General features: G+C 45.2%; 1 long non-coding RNA gene across 2 annotated transcripts in view; it reads left to right on the top strand.

The window, feature by feature from the left end:
- LOC132372759 (uncharacterized) overlaps positions 1-18,926 on the top strand; it is a 106,366-nt gene that overhangs the window by 6,451 nt on the left and 80,989 nt on the right. For both annotated transcript variants that reach the window (XR_009505251.1, XR_009505250.1), the window contains exon 2: positions 7,409-7,706. This is a non-coding gene — a long non-coding RNA (uncharacterized LOC132372759). The remainder of the gene's footprint in view (positions 1-7,408; positions 7,707-18,926) is intronic.

The following is an 18,926-nucleotide window of genomic DNA, read 5'->3' as shown; positions in this document are numbered from 1 at the left end:
GACCCAAAAATAAATTAAAAAAAAAAAAAAGCGGGGGGGTCGTTTTGACTGAAGGTGCGGTTTCAATACACTCCCGCAAGGGAAGCAAAGTCATAAGATTTATTACTTACAGGTCCCAGAAATGAGGTTGGGGGAGCATAATGAGTTGGGGGAGGGCAGCCTCTGTCCCAGGTCACGGCGAGCAGAACACAGAGAACAGGATTTATAAGGTCCCTTATAACTTCGCAGGCTCAACTCTAAGTGGTTATTTTAAAAGGTGCCGCCGGGGAAAGCAAATCGGGAACTCCGGGCGGGAATCCTAAGCTAAGGTCCCTAATTAAGGACCCTGAGATGAGATACTCCTGGATTTTCCGGGTGGGCCTTACATGCCATGATAGGCTTTTTTATCGGAGGGAGGAAGAGAAGAGGGGCGTGTGAAGATGGAGGAAGAGAATGGAGTGATGTAGCCGCAAGCTAAGGACCACCTGGAGTCACCACATGCTGGAGAGGCAAGGCAGGATTCTCCCCTAGAGTCTTTGGAGAGAGTGTGGCCTTTGCTAGAGTTTGGATCTCTGGCCTCCAGAACTGCAAGAGAATAAATTTCTCTTGTCTTAAGCCACGCTTTTTGTGGTACTTTGTTACATCAGCCTTAGGAAACTAATAACAGCCACTGGATAAAGTTTCCTTGATTAGGGAAAACTATTTGGCCTAATTGATGATAAAAATAAATTTAAGAAAATAATTCATCGAAAGAAGGTTTTGTTAGTGACGAAAACCAGATAAGCTGGGTTTGGAGAAGAAACTTTTGCCATGTGAATTCATCTCTGTCCAGGTGAAGAAGTGAGGAACCTGGAGGACAATCATTCTGGTTCCCACAGGAATGACCTGTTTAGTGGGACAGGGATGCTTCACTGTGAGGCCGCTTCCTGGTCCAAGTGAGATTCCGCAAGGCTGTCCTTTCTTTGCTGCCCTTCAGCGTTTACCAACGAATGCCCTATGGACTTCCACTGCTGAGAAATGCTCTAAAGTATGAGAATTCTATGGTCCAATAAGTTTGGGATATGTTATCGCCACAATCTTGGAGCTTCACCAGCACATTATCAAATATGATTCCTTAATAAAAGGATCTGAGAAGTTGTGATATAAAGTTATTTAAAAGCATTTAACTCAGATTTTCATACATTTCCTTGAACACAGAGCCCTTATACAACAAGATAATCCACATCAGAAACATTAATAATTACATTTCCCAGGTGCCTCGATACTGGGAAAGAGAGGGCCCTAGCTAAAAAATTCAAGCCAAATTAATAGGAAATTCAAAACAATTATAAAATAATAAATTGGTATTCTTTTATTACTTCACCCTTATAATAGTCTCCTAGGCTTGCAATAACAAATTCCCACTAGGGCTCTAGGGGAGAATCCAGTTCTTGCCTCTTACAGTTTCTGGTGGTTGTCCCAGCATTCCTGAGCTTGTGGCTGCATCACTCCAATCTCTGCCTCTGTCTTCACATCACCTCCTCTGTGGGTCTGTGCTAACTTCCTTTTCTTCTCTCTTGTAAGGACACTTGCAATGGCTTTTAGGACCCACCCAGATAGTCCACCTGGATTATCTTCATCTCCAAATCCTTTATTTAGTCACATCTGCAAAGACCTCTTTTCTAGATAAAGTCACGTTAAAAAATTCCTGGGGATAAGACTTTGTATCTCTGGGTGGCCATTATTCACCTGGGCCTAGGAGACAGAATATATCCCCCTATTATGTTTTTGTTTGTTTTTCATTTATGCTTACATTTTCAAATGGACAAAACATGCCATGGATCAACATTTAAAGATATAAAAAGATACAGAGAACGATGTTCTATTTCTTGATCTGGAAGGGGGTTATGTAGATATATTAACTTTCTGATAATTCATCGAGTTGTACCCTTATGATCTGTAAACTTTTCTCTGTATATTAAACTTTAATTTTAAAAATTTAATTACTGAAAACCATAAAACATCTTTCAATCCCTGTATTTCCTCTTATTTCCTCCCCTGAATGCTTCTCGCCTCTTCCCTGCTTTTCCAAATTCTCCTTTATTCTTTCAAACCTCATCTCACCTTCTCTAGTAAGTCGTCCCTGAGGGCTCCAGCTTTTGCAGGGCCCGTCCTCAGAATCCCACAGCACTATCAATATCATGCTTCCTTGGCATCTCCGTCTGCATCGTCTTGGCATTTAACGTGGGAGTTTGTGTGTACGTATGAACATGAATGTGTGATCTTCCTGTGTACAAGTAAGATCCTGGAACGTTGGTTTCCAGCTCTGTGACCCTCTGCTCTCTAGGGATCTTAGAGGTGTGGGAATGGGTTTAGTACAGTTTCACACAGTCAGGGGCATAGCTAGAGATGTGAAAATAAATGAGACACGGTCCCTATTTACAGGGGATTCAGAAGCTGGAGGGAGATACTGGCACATAACCACAGGAATTTCAGTACAGTATGAGAGTTCTGTGATAGAGACACACAGCGTGTCTGTGTACATAGGAAGATACACTTCAGCAAGTGTTACGCTTCAAAAAGTTTAACAGTAGTCACATATCTGCCCTACAATGAGTCTTCACAGTTTAATTAAGATGTCAAATTTTTCTCTTGGTTGAGATTTTATGAACTTAAGATGGTAGTTCTAGATGTTGCCTGCTAATCAGAGTTGACTGATGTATTGTCTTTGATTTTTAAAAATGAGGAATTTATAAGTTGATACATGTAGTTTGGCAGATGAACTCTTTCAAAACCTGGGAGTCCATTGGGGGTAGGAAATGAACCAAAGGCATAAAAGGAATCACTTTCCTAGTGGCCAATGTCTTAAACTTCCTTGTATTGTACATATGATAGTTGTGTATTATGGGCCTAGTGGTGCCTCCCCGCCCATTCAGATGTTAAAGTCCTGGCCCCCATGACTCAGAATGTGGCCATATTTGGAGACAGGGTCTTTAGGGAATTAAGTTAAAATGAGGTCATTAGGGTGGGCCCTAATCCAATACGAATGGCGTCTTTATAAGAGGAAATTTGGACACAGGTGCATGTACAGAGGGAAGACTGTGTGAAGATGGCCATCTATAAGCCAAGGAGAGAGGCCTCAGAAGAAACCAACCCTACCAACACCTTGATTTTGGATTTCTAGCCTCCAGAACTGTAAGAAATTTCTGTTCCTTAAGCTAACCAGACTGTAGTGTTTTGTTACGGCAGCCCTAGTAAATGAATATATTGTTTCATAAATATTTTCTTATATTGAAATTTAAAGTCTTTGGTTTTGGCACTCAGGGACCTTCACATCTTGCCCCAGTCTATCTTTTCAGCCTCTTCCAACGTTCCCTGTCATGCCCTCTAGACCCCCTAGCCTCTCAGTGTTCACCAAATACATCTGCCTTTTAAAGTCTCTCGGACCTTGCTGGGGGTTCTCTCTGCCTGGATTGCTGTTTCTTCTCCTGGTCGGGCCTCTTTGAAAACCTGGCTCAAATGTGTGGTCTGTGGAGCCTTTCAGATCTCCCAGGCCGAGGTGGAAGCACTCATCATGTTGTATTTTCATGAGATGTCTCTTCTTGGTAGACAGTGTGCTCCTAAAGCACAGGGCTTTGTCTGATTCATCGTCATCTCTAGAGCCAAATGTGGTGTATTAGTCTGCTCAGGCTGCCGTAACAAAATGAGCTGGGTGGCTTAAATTACAGACATTTATTTTCTCACAATTCTGGAGGTTGGAAATCCCAGATCAAGCTCTAGCAGGGTTCCAGTTGAGAAGTCTCTTGAGGCTTGTAGATGGCCGCCTTCTCACTAAGTCCTCACATGGCATTTCCTTGGTGTGTGGTGTGCTGCAGAGGGAAAGAGAGCAAGAGAAAGAAGGAAAGAGGTCTCTCTCTGGTGTCTCTTTTTTTAAAATTTTATTTATTTATTTTTGGCTGTGTTGGGTCTTCATTGCTGCGCGCGGGCTTTCTCTAGTTGCGGCGAGCGGGGGCTACTCTGCGTTGTGGTGTGCAGGCTTCTCACTGCAGTGGCTTCTCTTGTTGCAGAGCATGGGCTCTAGGCACGCAGGCTTCAGTAGTCGCAGCACGCGGGCTCAGTAGTTGTGGCTCACAGGCTGTAGAGCGCAGGCTCAGTAGTTGTGGTGCACGGGCTTAGTTGCTCTGCGGCATGTGGGATCTTCCCGGACCAGGGCTCGAACCCGTGTCCCCTGCATTGGCAGGCGAATTCTTAACCACTGCGCCACCAGGGAAGTCCAATTCCAAGACTTTTAAATGCTTTAATCCAAATACATACCCATTCCTGTCTTATATATCATTATTGTCCATCATTTTACTTACAGCTCATTTTTATATTCTTCAAATTATTTACTCTTGCTGTTGTTTTTATTTATTTATTTATTTTTAAATTTTTATTTATTTATTTATTTATTTATTTATGGCTGTGTTGGGTCTTCGTTTCCGTGCGAGGGCTTTCTCTAGTTGTGGCAAGTGGGGGCCACTCTTCATCGCGGTGCGCGGGCCTCTCAGTATCGCGGCCTCTCTTGTTTCGGAACACAGGCTCCAGACGTGCAGGCTCAGTAATTGTGGCTCACGGGCCCAGTTGCTCCGCGGCATGTGGGATCTTCCCAGACCAGGGCCCGAACCCGTGTCCCCTGCCTTGGCAGGCAGATTCTCAACCACTGCGCCACCAGGGAAGCCCTCTTGCTGTTGTTTTTAAACAGTCGGTGCTGATTTAGAGTTGCCACGTAGTTAGTTACCAATTACTTTGTTTACCATTTTTTCTTACATCTTTTTCAAATCTTTTCTTTCTGAAATAAATCCCATAGTATTTATTTCAGTGCAAATCTTTATAGTGGTATTCTTTTAGGCTCTTCAGAAAAAAACAAATAACAAACCTCTTCTCTTCCTCATTGTTGTATCGACATTTAGCTGGGAAGGTAATTATAGGTGGACATTTATTTCTTTCAGCAGAAAAATTTACGTATGTTTCTTTATAGAGAGATTATGCTGTGCCACAGCCAGTTAGCGGAGGAACGGAGGCTTGAATCCATGCCCACGTGACACTAGAGCTGAAGTTCTCAGCCGAATCCTTTGTATTTGTATTCATCAAATAATATCACGTGAACAGTAACAGGTCCACAGTGTATCTACATCATGACAACACATAGGCAAATTTTAAAATACAATATTCAATCCAGTGCAGCAAGCATCTTTTGCAGACTTCCCAAATGCTAAGCAACATGGGGCATACAGAAAGATATTGTGCTTTGGCGGAGAGCAGCACAGTCTCCTTGGGGAGGTGGGAAGAACTGGCAGCATTTGTTCCAACACACTTCAGCATCCCAGCCAGGGTTCTAGGTCTTGTGATGCTGGGAAATAGCAAACACGTAAGGCTCTCTTTGAGCTATGAATGTGCTTGTATACTGATTACCCTCAGTAATACATATGCAAACATTGTATCCTGGCTGAGGAGCCCCCTGAAAGCAAGTCTGGACAGGGGCATGCACATACCTAATTGATTTGGGAAAGTGAGTGATTCCAGAGACTGGGGGAGTATAACAGGGAAAGAGGAAAACCAATACAAGAGTGCATTCTCAAGCTGGTGCTGGGGCTCTGTCTTAACCAGGGTTCTCCAGAGAAGTAGAACCAAGAGATTTACTATAAGGAATTGGCTTGTGCGATTATGGAGGCTGGGAAGTCCAAAATCTGCAGTGTTGGCCGGCAGGCTCGAGACCCAGGAGAGCTGATGGTACAGACGAAGTCTGAAGGCGTCCTGCTGGAGAACTCCTTCTGCTTCAGGGAGTTCAGTCTCTGTTCCCTTCAAGGCTTCAACTGATTGGATGAGGCCCACCCATACTATGGAGGGCACTCTGCTTTACCCAAAGTTCACCATTTTAATGTTGATCTCATCCAAAAACACCCTCCAAGTTGACATATAAAATTAACCATCACAGGCTTAGTCCTCCGGTACCACCTAGCAGTGTGTAGAATGTGCCTCAGACGGTGCTACCTGGGACAGAGAGGGAGCAGCTGTCTGCTGGTGCTGTGCCCCATGGTCAAGGCTTTCTTGCCTGTGGATGCATGAATTTTGGGCAGATTCCTGCAGGTGTCCTGCACTGTAGTGTCAGGGCAACCCTGGGGCAGAACGCCAGAGATGCCTGGGTCAGAAGTGTGGCCAGGAGCATCAGAATACACCTTCATCAGGGTACACCTGCATCAGGGCACACATGCATCAGGGTACACACACATAAGGGTACACCTGCATCAGGGTACACACGCATCAGGGTACACACACATCAAGGTACACCTGCATCAGGGTACACACACATCAGGGTACACACACATCAGTGTACACCTGCATCAGGGTACAACTGCATCAGGGTACACGTGCATCAGGGTACACACACATCAGGGTACACCTGCATTGGGGTACAACTGCATCAGGGTACACACACATCAGGGTACACCTGCATCAGGGTACACACACATCAGGGTACACCTGCATCGGGGTACAACTGCATCAGGGTACACCTGCATCGGGGTACAACTGCATCAGGGTACACACACATCAGGGTACACCTGCATCAGGGTACACATGCATCAGGGTACACACACATCAGGGTACACCTGCATCAGGGTACAACTGCATCAGGGTACACCTGCGTCGGGGTACAACTGCATCAGGGTACACCTGCATCAGGGTACAACCGCCTCAGGGTACACATGCAGGATACACCAGCACTGGCTGGAATAAAAGATAGGATGGGAGAATATAAGGCCAGGGCATAGGAGAGCCATAATTCCTTCGGAGTACCTTAGTTTTCCTCAGTGAACACCCTTCTTCTCCATTTTCTACTGGAGACTTTTAGAGTTGCTGTTTTTCCCACTCATGGTAGGAAAATCATTTAGTTTTTGTTACTCTCCAGAAATCACCAATGTCTTCGCTATGTCCTAATAATCCTCTGTGTCCTTGGCTGTCACTGTCCGTCTTTCTGTCCTGCAGTCCTCATGGCCACGCGGTACAGAGAATACTGTTTCACTCTCCCAGCTGCCATGAAGCCTCTGAAGCCGCGGATCCCCCCTCTCCTCCTGTTTCTCAGTTCTGTGGTTCTTAGTAATTGCTGAGTAAATGTGGCTGAAACAAACGAAACAGGCTTTGCTTTTCGACTCTACCATACGGGTCCATTCTCATCGTGCTTTAAAAACTCCACGGTTAGACCTTACGCCAGTCCCTTAACCCTTTGGCCCCATCTTCTCATGCGTAACATGAGGTACATGTTACCTACTCAGCGGTTCATTGCTCGATTACACAAAGCGGTGGGTATGAAAGCACTAACAGCTGTGAAGCCGAGCACCGCTGCGGGCTGTGATTGTTACCAAGGCAGAGTTTGTTAGCTGGCCACCACAATCTGCTCCCCCGTCTTCCGCAGGAATGGACCGCTGTGGGGCTCAGCGAGAGATGGCGCTGCCCGTCTCCTTTGCTGCTGGTGTGGCCTTGTGCCCAAGTGCAGGGATGCACGCGGAGACGATGGTGCAGCTTCTAGGTCATCTCCCACGTAGACAATGAGCCCCAGCCCGGAATGGAGCTCTTTTCCCTCCTCGCCAGCTGGAACGTGAACGTGCTCACCACCCAGCTTTGACCTCGGGAGGAAGACGGTGCCTGCGGCCAGCGCAGCAACAAGCTGGAAAGGGCCTGGCTCACCATCTGGACCTTGGGACTGTTACGCGGTAAGGCAATCAGCTTTTCTTTAAGACACTGTCCTTTATGTTAGGGTGTCTCTGTTTCTGCAGCCTGGACTCTGTCCTGTATTATGAGTACAGTGTCAGCGTGAGTCTCATATAACGAAGTCCTCTTCCTTTGACACTAAACTCATGTTGGGCCAGAATCATTTGGCCTTAATTTTCTCTCGGTGAGGATGTTACGTTGGAAGGGGCAGGAGACACTGAGGACCGTTCTATACCAGATACGTGAAGGATGGACAGGCCTTGCCTTTCCTGCATTCCTGTAGAATAACTCTCGACGAAAGCGTTAAACTCATATTAAACCGTCTTCTTTGTGAAGCCTTGGGCAGAGAAGGTGGAGCTGATATAACGACACCCTTGCTTTTCTTTTCGTGGCCTTGGCCAGGACTTTCTGTGACACACATTTATTAACCAGAGTCTGCCTGGAAATTGGGGCTGAGGAAATTTTCCTAGAGTGGGAAAACCCCAATGCACTTGAAAACATCAGGCAGAGCTAAGCCCAAATTCCAACTTTATCACTTAACAGTGAAGTCACTTAATCTCCCCGAGTCCCTTTTTATTATTTTATCCAGCTCTTAAATGGGGCACCACTGTCTGCTTCCAAGAGTTGCTGGGGAGATCACATCTCATTGAGACAAGGGCTCCAGCATATTTCTGGGCATTTTTTACACTGTTCACAAATACTCATTTCTTCCCTCTTCTTTCCTCAGAAAAATTTGGGAGAATCCGTTATTAAAAAGTTTTGCTTGAGTTACTTTATATCCCACTCTCTCAGAAGGTATCTGAGACTCCCTCTAAAAGGAATGTGATTTATAAAGAAAGTTTACAAAGTGCTTTCACACTCCTTTTAGGAGTGATTATTTAGGATTATTTTCTTCTTCCAATTCTGAGAGATGTGTGTTTGTGACGGGGTAGATTTAATTCACTACGAAAGAGAAGGTGCGAAAAGACAGCAGTCCTTGGTTTATGACAGCATTGCTGACCTTGATGGGAGGGAGGAGAAGATGGGAGGTGCTGGGTGATTCTGACCCTCAAGATTGAGGAAATGAAAGCTAGTTTGGGAAAGCCGTGGTCAATTTTGAGTGAGACCCGAGAAGCTCCTAAGGCCGGGGAGGTCTGCCATGATGAGGGTATTACGATCACAGTTTAAAGTCTTGGTGTCTAAAGCCATAAGGCAGATGATTTCTAAGGCCCTGCAGGTTCCTGGGGATTCCAGGTGTGGGGTAGATACTTAGTGTTCCCTCTCTTCTCCTTCCCCTCCTTCCTGCCTCCCTTTTCTCCTCCGCCCGCTTCCCTGCAATCTCATGCACACACGGACACTCATTTGTATTCAAAGCAAGGCTTAATCCATTCATTAAATATATACTGAGTAATAAATGTGTCAGATTCTAACCAACTGAGAAACAGATTCACAAGGAGCCACTGAAAACCAAGGTACGTATCAGCTTTATTAATGGGCCACGCAAGTGCCCAATAGCCTGAGAGGAGCAGAGTTCCAGGTGCCGCTGAACTGGAGCTGGTGGACCCACCTCCCACCGTAACCCTAACTCACCCCCATCACAGGCAGAGGGGCAGTACCCAGAAGAGCCTGGTCTGATTTGTTCGGCGCAGGGAGAGCGGCGGTCTGAGGGAGAAGGAATTAACGTCATGTGGTAAATGAGGCCCAGTGTCCTCTGTCCTCTCGTTGCCGGTCCTGCCAATGAGAGAAGGGAGCAGTGAGTGACGGGCAGCATTCAGTACCCCTCCTGGGGGAAGAGCAGAAGTCTACCCCTCTGGACCAGTGAGGGGAGGTCCGAGTGGGCGGGTGGGGGACATAAGGGCTCCTAGCAGGGAGCTTTGGGTCATGTCTCCTCAAAGTTCATGTTGAAGTCCTAACCCCCAGGAACTCCGAATGGGGCCTTATTTGGGAATAGGGTTGCCGCAGATGTGATTAGTTAAGATGCAGTCACGCTGGAGTAGGGTGAGCCCCTAATTCAACACGACTGGCGTCCATATAAAGAGAGGAAATTTGGACACAGGTACCCAGCGAGTAGGAAGGCCACATGAAGATGGAGCAGAGATCAGGGTGATAAGTCTTCAAGCCAATGAACACCCCAGGTGGCCAGCAAACCCCCAGAAGCCAGGGGAGAGGCCTGGAACTGTCTCCCTCGGAGCCCGCAGAAGGAACCTGCCCTGTGCACACCTTGATCTCGGATTCTGGCCTCCAGACTGTGAGAGAATAAGTGTCCATTGTGCAAACCCCCCAGCCTGTGGAGCTTTGTTCCTGCACCCCCAGGACACTATACAGAGGCCTTGAAAGGAGGAGCCCTAGAGGAGGACCCAGAACAGACAAGCGAGGGGGACCCCACTGGCCGGGTCCCCACAGGTGCTCCCCCTTCTCCTCCCAGCACCGCCTCGTCCCGCCACCCCCCAGAGCTCTGGGGAAGACCCTGGACTCCCGGGGAAAGGGCAGTGATTTCTGCGTGTTCAGCCACCTTGTCCTCTGCCCCAGGTCCCCGTTCATGGGACTCCAGTCACGGTCTCGCTAATTACCGACCCTGTGAGCCAGAGCCAAAAGCAAAGCGAGCCAGCAGCCTGCTTGCAAACCACCTTGGGTACCTGTGTGTGTGGAGGGCGGACCTGGCCTGCACTCCTCCCTCACCTGATTCTACCTGCAAGAAATGCGCACGCGCCCTGCCGCAGGTGGACGGCACCAGCGAGCGTGATCCCTGACTGATGGAGCTCTCAGCGCCCTTGGGTTTTAAATGCGGTTGGTTTTTGCCCAGTTCACGGCCTCAGTGGCTCTCTCATCTCTTTAGAAGTCACTGTCGGGTCTTCCCTGGTGGTCCAGTGGGTAAGACTTCGCCTTCCAACACAGGGGATGCAGGTTTGATCCCTGGTTGGGGAGCTAAGATCCCACATGGCTCAGGGCCAAAAAACCAAAACATAAAACAGAAGCAATATTGTAACAAATTCAGTAAAGACTTTGAAAATGATCCACATCAAAAAAATCTTAAAAAAAAGAAGTCACTGTCCTATTCATTTGGGTGATGAGGCCCTTAAGCTTAAGCACACTCACTTTGTATCGATATAGTAGTTCTCTCTGCTACAGTAATAACCAAGCCGTCTTCTCCAAAATGTGCAAATTTAGGAGAACTGGGCTGGGTGAGGCCAGGGCCCCAGCGGCAGCTTCCCGGTCACCGTGAATGTCTCTCCTGAAGTCGCCTCCCTGCCTCCCCCCACTATCCCCGCTGTACCCCTAGCACACACTGGGGAGTAGGGCTCCCTCCTCTTCTGCTTTGCACGGTGCCTGGATGTGGCAGGCTGGCAACGGCAAAGGCCTGAGGACCACTGTGCGTGCGGACAGCTCTCACTCATTCAGCTTCTGCTGGAGTGGCCAAACGTGACTTAGGCGTCCTGTACCCCTTGCCCCAGCCAAGCCTCTTGCATGCGTTACTTGAACCCAGGGAATCCATTTCCTCAGCATCTGGCCGAGTGCCTGGCACCTAATGATCAATGAGCACTGGATTTATTTGAACCAGCTTTGTGTCCTGGGTCAACTCATTTTATGTCCCTGGGCTTCCTTCCATCACCTTTTCTGCCAAGAGAGGGACCTTGAACTGGATGCTGTCTGCAAGGTGCCTTCAGCTCCAAAGTTGTCATCTTCAACATGTGAAAGTCACTTCCTAATAGCTTCTAGTCACCAACTACTCCTTCCACCACCACCACCCCCGCCCCACCCCAAAGACAACTATCAGCACGGTCCAGGTTTGGGGATATGCATCTACTCTTACAAGAAACAAAACAGTTCTCCCGTTTTCATTTCTTTCGCATCTAAGACTATAATTGTTGTTAGCATCTGATTATTTGTTGATGTGCAGGAGGTCCCCAAGACTACTTTCAGGTTCAAAATTCTCTAGAAGGATTTGCCGACTCAGAAAAGCTCTTCTACGCATGGTCACAGTTTATTACCACAAAAGGACACAGTAGAACCAGCAGAGGTAAGAGGCGCAGAGGGCGGAGCCCAAGGGAGACCTGGACTGGGGCCCCCAGCTCTCCTGTCACAGTGGAGCCGTGTGGTCAGTGCTTCATTCTCCCAGCAGGGACGACCGAGGGAAGAGGGTGAGTCTGAGGATGAGAATTGGCAACGTGCAAGGATTGATAGAATTATAGGCGTCCCATGACAGGAAAGTCAAGGATGAACCCCACTTTCCTGCTTATGAGAGAGGGAATGTGAGAGAGGGTCTGGGTCTGGGGAGGAGTGGAGACAGTGAGTCCGGTTTTGAATATATTGGTCTGAGGTGCTTGTGATACTTCCACGTGGGCCTGAAGTTCAAACGAGGTTTGAATGGGAATCATAAGTGTTGAAGGAGGTATCGAAGCCTTGTGAGTGGATGAAATTGACTAGGGGTGGAATTTAGAGTGGGAAGGCATGTTCTTTTTTTTTCCTGTAGCTAATTGTTTACTTTTATTATTTATTTACAAAAATTTTTTTTGGAGTATAGTTGACTTACAATGTTGTGTTAGTTTCAGGTGTGCAGCAAAGTGAATCAGTTATACATATACATATATCCAGTCTTTTTTAGATTCTTTTCCCATATAGGCCATTACAGAGTATTGAGTAGAGTTCCCTGTGCTGTACAGTAGGTTCTTATTAGTTATCTATTTTATATATACTAGTGGGTATATGTTATCCCAGTCATCTAATTTATCACGTCCCCCCATGTTTCCCCTTTGGTAACCATAAGTTTGATTGCAAGATCTGTGAGTGGTTTCTGTTTTGTAAATAAGTTCATTTGTATCATTTTTATTAGATTCCACGTATAACTGATATCATATGATACTTGTCTTTGTCTGATTTACTTCACTTAGTATGATAATCTCTAGGTCCATCCATGTTGCTGCAAGTGGCATTATTTAGTTCTTTTTCTTTTTTTTTATAAGATTTAATTTTATTTATTTTTGTCTGCGTTGGGTCTTTGTTGCTGTGCGTGGGCTTTCTCTAGTTGGGGCGAGCAGGGGCTTCTCTTGTTGTGGAGCATGGGCTCTAGGTGCACGGGCTTCAGTAGTTGTGGCTCACAGGCTCTGGAGCACAGGCTCAGCAGTTGTGGCGCACGGGCCTAGTTGCTCCGCAGCATGTGGGCTCTTCCCGGACCAGGGCTTAAACCCATGTCCCCTGAATTGGCAGGCGGATTCTTATCCACTGTGCCACCAGGGAAGTCCCTATTTCATTCTTTTTTATGGCTGAGTGGTATTCCATTGTATATAGGAAGGCATGTTCTTGAGGAGTTCCATTGTATTAAAAATCGCTAGTTGGATGGTGAGCCAGCCTGGGAGGCTGAGGACGGTCAACTCGAAATATAGGAAGAAAACTAGGGGAAGGTGTCTAATGTTTCAAGAGAGAGGGAATGGCTAGGGGTCTTGAATGTGCTGAAAGGTTAAGTAAGATGAAGATTGTACAATATCTACTGGATCTAGCAAAATCATTGGTCATTGGTGACCCTGCAGGAAGCCATTTTGGAGAAGGGAAGTTTGAGTAGAAGCCCTTTGCAATGGTTTGAGGAATGAGGAGCGGAGACACTGTACATTACTTTACAGAGGTTTGGCTGAGAACTGAAGCTCAGAGATCAGGAAATAGCCAGAGAGGGCGGTGGGGTGGAGGGGTGATTTTTTTAAATGTCTTTAAAAGTAGAAGAGCCCCGAGCATGTTAAAATGCAGAGCGGAATGACCTAAGAAGAGGCTGAAAATAAAGAAGAGAGACGGATAATAGAATGCAGTTCTGGAGAAGGTGAGAGGGGCTGGGACCCAGGGCACACGGGGGTGCTTAACCCAGGAGAGCAGGAGGGAAGGAGAGGATGTTCGCGGGCACAGGTGAGTCCGGGTAGTGACAGTCCCGTCCTTAATGCCATGGGAGGTGCCACTTTTCTGTTCAGTTCAACTCCACAAATACTTGTTCCCAGACACTAGGCTATGAGCTAGTGAGGTAAGTGAGAGTGGATCTAAGGCTCTCGTGGAGTCAGAGAGAAGTGGGGGAGACAGGTAACCACGATCAGAGCTAATGTTCATGGAGCACGGACTCCGGGCCACGCAGTCATAGCACTGAGTTCTCACAGCAGCCCAGGAAGTGAGCAGCCATGTGACTCTGATCTAACAGCTGAAGGAACGGAGGTGCAGAGAAGTTAAATTACTCGTTCTAGGTTAAAAGAAATTGTGGGACTGAAATGAAAACCCAGAAAAGTCACTCTGGAGGCTGCGCTTTTCATGACAACATCACATGCTGGCTCTTGTTCATAAATCACGTCTCAGGAAAGCAACTCGCCAAAATGCCAGGCGCCCGGCTATCACCAGTTTTCCAGGGCAATCCTGGTTTAATGTCATTCTCATCTTTTCAACGAAGGCAATTCATTAACTTTCCTTCTGGCATCTCTTCCGCTGGCACGTTCCTGTCAACCTTTATAATCCAGCCTGTTAACCCTCTGCTTCTTCTGTAAAGCTGGTCTCTCTATGTTTTAATCCTTCTTGGTTTTTAAATTATAGTTCCTTTCTGCATCCCAAACTGGGGCACAAAGGACTTGTTTTAATTTAGGAATCTCTGTGGGAAATCTTACAAAAGGCTCACAGAGATGATGATATGAGACTCTAATCTCCAGCCTGAACCTCTCCCCTGAACTCCAGCTCCATATATCCAGTTGCTTACACAGCATCTCTATCTGGATGTCAGATTTCAAAGCCTGAACCCCCAAAGCCTGATCTCCACCTTTGACTCTCCCTCCTTGTCTGCTGCCCCCTGCAGTCTCCCCATCTCGGTTAATGGTATCTCCGTAACCCCAGGTACCTGGGAAAAAACCTCTCCTTCTTGATTTATTTTTTATTTTTAAAAAATGTTATTGAAGTTTAGTTGATTTACAGTGTTGTGTTAATTTCTGCTGTACAGTAAAGTGACTCAATTATACATATATATATTCTTTTCCATTATGGTTTTTCAAAGGCTATTGAATGTAGTTCCCTGTACTTGTTGTTTATCCATTCAGTATGTAATAGTTTGCATCTGCTAATCCCAAACTCCCAATCCTTCCCTCCCCAACCCTCTCCCCCTTGGCAACCACAAGTCTCTTCTCTATGTCTGTGAGTCTGTTTATGTTTCTTAGATAGGTTCATTTGTGTTGTATTTTAGATTCTATATATAAATGATATCATGTGGTATTTGTCTTTCTCTTTCTGACTTACTTTGCTTGGTATGATAATCTCTAGGTCCATCCATATTGCTGCCAATGGCATTATTTCATTCTCTTTTATGGCTAATAGTCCATTGTATATATATACTACATCATTTTTATCCATTCATCTGTCAGTGGACATTTACGTTGTTTCCAAGTCTTGGCTATTGTAAATAGTGCTGCTATGAACATTGGGGTGCATGTACCTTTTCGAATTATATTTTTGTCTGGGTGTGTGCCCAGGAGTGGGACTGCTGGATCATGTGGCAACTCTATTTATAGAAAACCTGTCCTTCTCTCAGGCCCCACATATAATCAGCGGATGCATCCCATTGGCTCTCCAATTATGCACATCCACCGTCTGACCATGTGATGGTTAATGTGTCAACTTGGCTAATGGTACCCAGGTATCTGGTCAAACACTAGTCTAGATGTTGCTGTGAAGGCCTTTTTTTTTTTTTTAATTAATTAATTAATTAATTTATGGCTGTGTTGGGTCTTCGTTTCTGTGCGAGGGCTTTCTCTAGTTGTGGCAAGCGGGGACCACTCTTCATCGCGGTGCGCGGGCCTCTCACTATCGCGGCCTCTCTTGTTGCGGAACACAGGCTCCAGACGCACAGGCTCAGTAATTGTGGCTCATGGGCCCAGCCGCTCCGTGGCATGTGGGATCTTCCCAGACCAGGGCTCGAACCCGTGTCCCCTGCATTGGTAGGCAGATTCTCAACCACTGCACCACCAGGGAAGCCCTGAAGGCCTTTTTTTAGATGAGATTCACATTTAAATAAATTGATTTTGAATAAAGCAGATTACCCTTCTTAATGTGGGTGGGCCTCATCCAATCAGTTGAAGGCCTTAAGAGAAAAGATTGACCTCCCCCAAGGAAGAGGGAATTCTGCCTGCAGGTGGCCTTTGGGCTTGAGTTGCAATACCAGCTCTTCCCTGGGTCTCCAGCCTGCAGGCCTACCCTGCAGATTTTGAACTTGCCAGGCTCCATAATTGTGTGAGCCATTTCCTTAGAATAAATCTCTCTCTGGAGAAAGAAGAAATGCTCAGGACAGTCACAGTACTCATTTCTGTAACTCTTCACCTGGCTGTCATTGGTATTTTTAAGTACCTTCTTCTACTACCCATTCTGTATTTCCTTTGCCCTCAGCAAGCACTTAGCTTGTTGCGGTTCTTTGCCTGGTGGGGGGACCCAAACTGTCATTCCTGAAGGGTCTGGGCCGTTAGTAGTCCTGCTTGAATTGGATTGTTGTAGTTTTCCATCAGCTTTTATCACAGGGTGTGATAATACTAAGAGATGCCCTAAGTGACCTCCCGTATTCCAGACATACCCAATTTCCCCTTGGTGATCAGGGTCAATCACCCCAGCCAGCACAGCAACTCCCTTATTTGCCTGTTGATTCAGAGACTGGGTAGCAGTCTTAACTTCCATTCAGTGGAATCATTGTTGCATCTACTGGTGGAAGCATGTCCTCCCTTTGGAACTAAAACCTCAAAGCTAGATGAACATAGGTCACGGGTATAGGAAGCAAAAATCTCTGCTAGTAGGACCCTAGGGGTAATAGTAAGTGATGCCATTTCCACCCCTTGACTCCTGGACTCGTGAACCCTGGCTACTAGACAACCAGAGAACTATACACATCTCCTTGGTTGTTTCTCTGGAGAGCTCGAACACAGGCCATTCCTCACCACCTCCTTGGTTACCTTGGCCCAAGCCACCAACATTTCTACCCGGATTATTGCAAAAGCCTCCTAAGTCATGAATAAATTGATGAGGGAATATGTAGGCTGGACCTTGAAGGAGGCACAAGGACCTGGTAGGTGGGGAAGGGGCAGCAGAATGGCATTAGACAGAGGAAATTGCAAAAACAAAGGCATGGATAGTTCTGAAAGGGCAAGCTATGTCCATTTCTAAACATCAGTGAACTGGACCGCGAGGGGGAGGAAGAGCAGATTGGGACACATAGTGAAGTTCTTACATAGAAAAATTCAGCTTGATTACTAATTGAGAAAGCTTTGCCTGGAAGATTATTCAGAATCGACTGTTGTTTTATTTAGATAAAAGTATTTTGTGAAACTCAGTGTTATCTTATTTTCACTTTCCCCATCAACTTCTTCCCTTGTGTTAATTTGCATGGAATTAGCCAAGTGGAGTTTTGGAAATTTTTCTTTTGTACAATACATGTATTTAAGATGTAAACCAGTTTGCTAGTTGATACTACAACATTAGATTATAAAATTTTTAAAAATAAACTTTAAATTTTGCAATAATTTTAGACTTATAGAAAAGTTACAAAGGTAATAGAGTTCACTCATCCCCTTTCCCCAGTTTCCCTAATCTTACATCTTATATAACCATGACACACTTGTTACCACTAAGAGATTAACATTGGTACGTTACTGTTAACTATACTCTAGACTTTATTCCTATTACACCCATTTTCCCACTAGCATCCTTTTTCTGCTCCGGGATCCGATGAAGGATCCCATGTTGCATTGACTTGTCATGGGCTCTTGCTCTCCTCTGTTCTGTGATAGTTCTTGTTTGTCATTACTTAGTCAGTTAGGAGTACTGGTCATGTATTTTGTAGATACCCCTCAATTCGAATCTCTCTGATGTTTTCCTCATGTTTAGACTGGTGTTTGGGATTTTGGGGGTGAATACAAAACAGAGATGAAAAGCCCTCCTTTTCCCATGATATCAGGGGTACATGATTTCAACATGACAATACTGTGATGTTAACTTTGATCACTTGGTTAAGGTGGTGTCTGCCAGACATTTCCACTGTGAAGTTACTGTTTTCCTCTTCCAATGCTCTGTTCTTTGGGACAGAGTCATTAAGTTCATCCTCAAAGGAGTGGGGTTAGGAAATGAAGTGCCACCTCTTTATGGGGGGAGTATCTACATATATTATTTGGAATTCTTCTGAAAGGAAGATTTGTTTCTTCTTCCCCCTTTTTGTATTCAATCATTTATTTATATCAGTGTGCACTCATGTCTATTTATTTTATACTTTTGTTGTAATCCAACACCACATTCTTTCTTTTGTTCAACATGCCGCATTTTTTTTCTAACACTTCCTTTCTTTCTGGCACTACAAGATGCTCCAGGGTTATCTCCTATTTTCTCTGCCCAAACCCTAGAGTCAACCATGTCTCCAAGGAGCTATTATAACATTTTATAAACACCTTAATATAGTTTTTTTTTTAATTTAATAGTTTTGAACAAATAGAACATTAAGTTGAACTGTATTGAATGTATAAGTATGAAGGAGTGGAGAGTAATATATAGATTTTGTTGATGGGTTTTTATCCTTATGAAAAAGAGAATTATCTATTTATATCAATATGTATTATTATTGCCTTATTTTAAATATAATATTTAAACAGCAGAAGCTGTTTCCTGCTTGTGTATGTGAAAGCATATTCCAGAGCATACTGTTCTGTATATGTCCCTTAGCTCAGGTTTGTTAATTTTGATTTTCAACTATAGAATCTCTTTACTGGATTTTTCCTTTGCTTATTCAATCATGGAAAAAGATATGTTAGAATCTCCCAAATGTGATGGTTGACTTGTGAATTTCTCCTTGTAATTATTTTAGTTTTTGCTTTGTATGTTTAGAAGCTATATTATTAGATGCACACAAATTTAGAATTGTTCCGTCTTTGTGTTTAACTTCCCAAATTAACTATCTTTATCTGTAGCAATTTTCTTTCTTTTTTCATAGCAGTTAAACATACATAACATAAAATTTACCATTTTTATCATTTTTGAGTATACAAGTCAGTGACATAAGTACATTGTTCTGCAACCATCACCACCATTTATCTCCAGAACTTTTTCATCTTGCAAAACTGAAACTCTGTCACCATTAAACAATAATTCCCCTTTTCTCCCTCCCTCTAGCCCCTGGGAACCACCATTCTACTTTCTGTCTCTGTGAATTTGACTGCTCTAGGTACCTCATGTAGTGGGATCATACAGTATTTGTCCTTTTGTGTCTG

The sequence above is a fragment of the Balaenoptera ricei genome, chromosome 10 (genome assembly GCF_028023285.1).
Source record: "Balaenoptera ricei isolate mBalRic1 chromosome 10, mBalRic1.hap2, whole genome shotgun sequence".
Taxonomy (NCBI): domain Eukaryota; kingdom Metazoa; phylum Chordata; class Mammalia; order Artiodactyla; family Balaenopteridae; genus Balaenoptera; species Balaenoptera ricei.
This window is presented reverse-complemented; position numbering and strand designations above follow the sequence as displayed.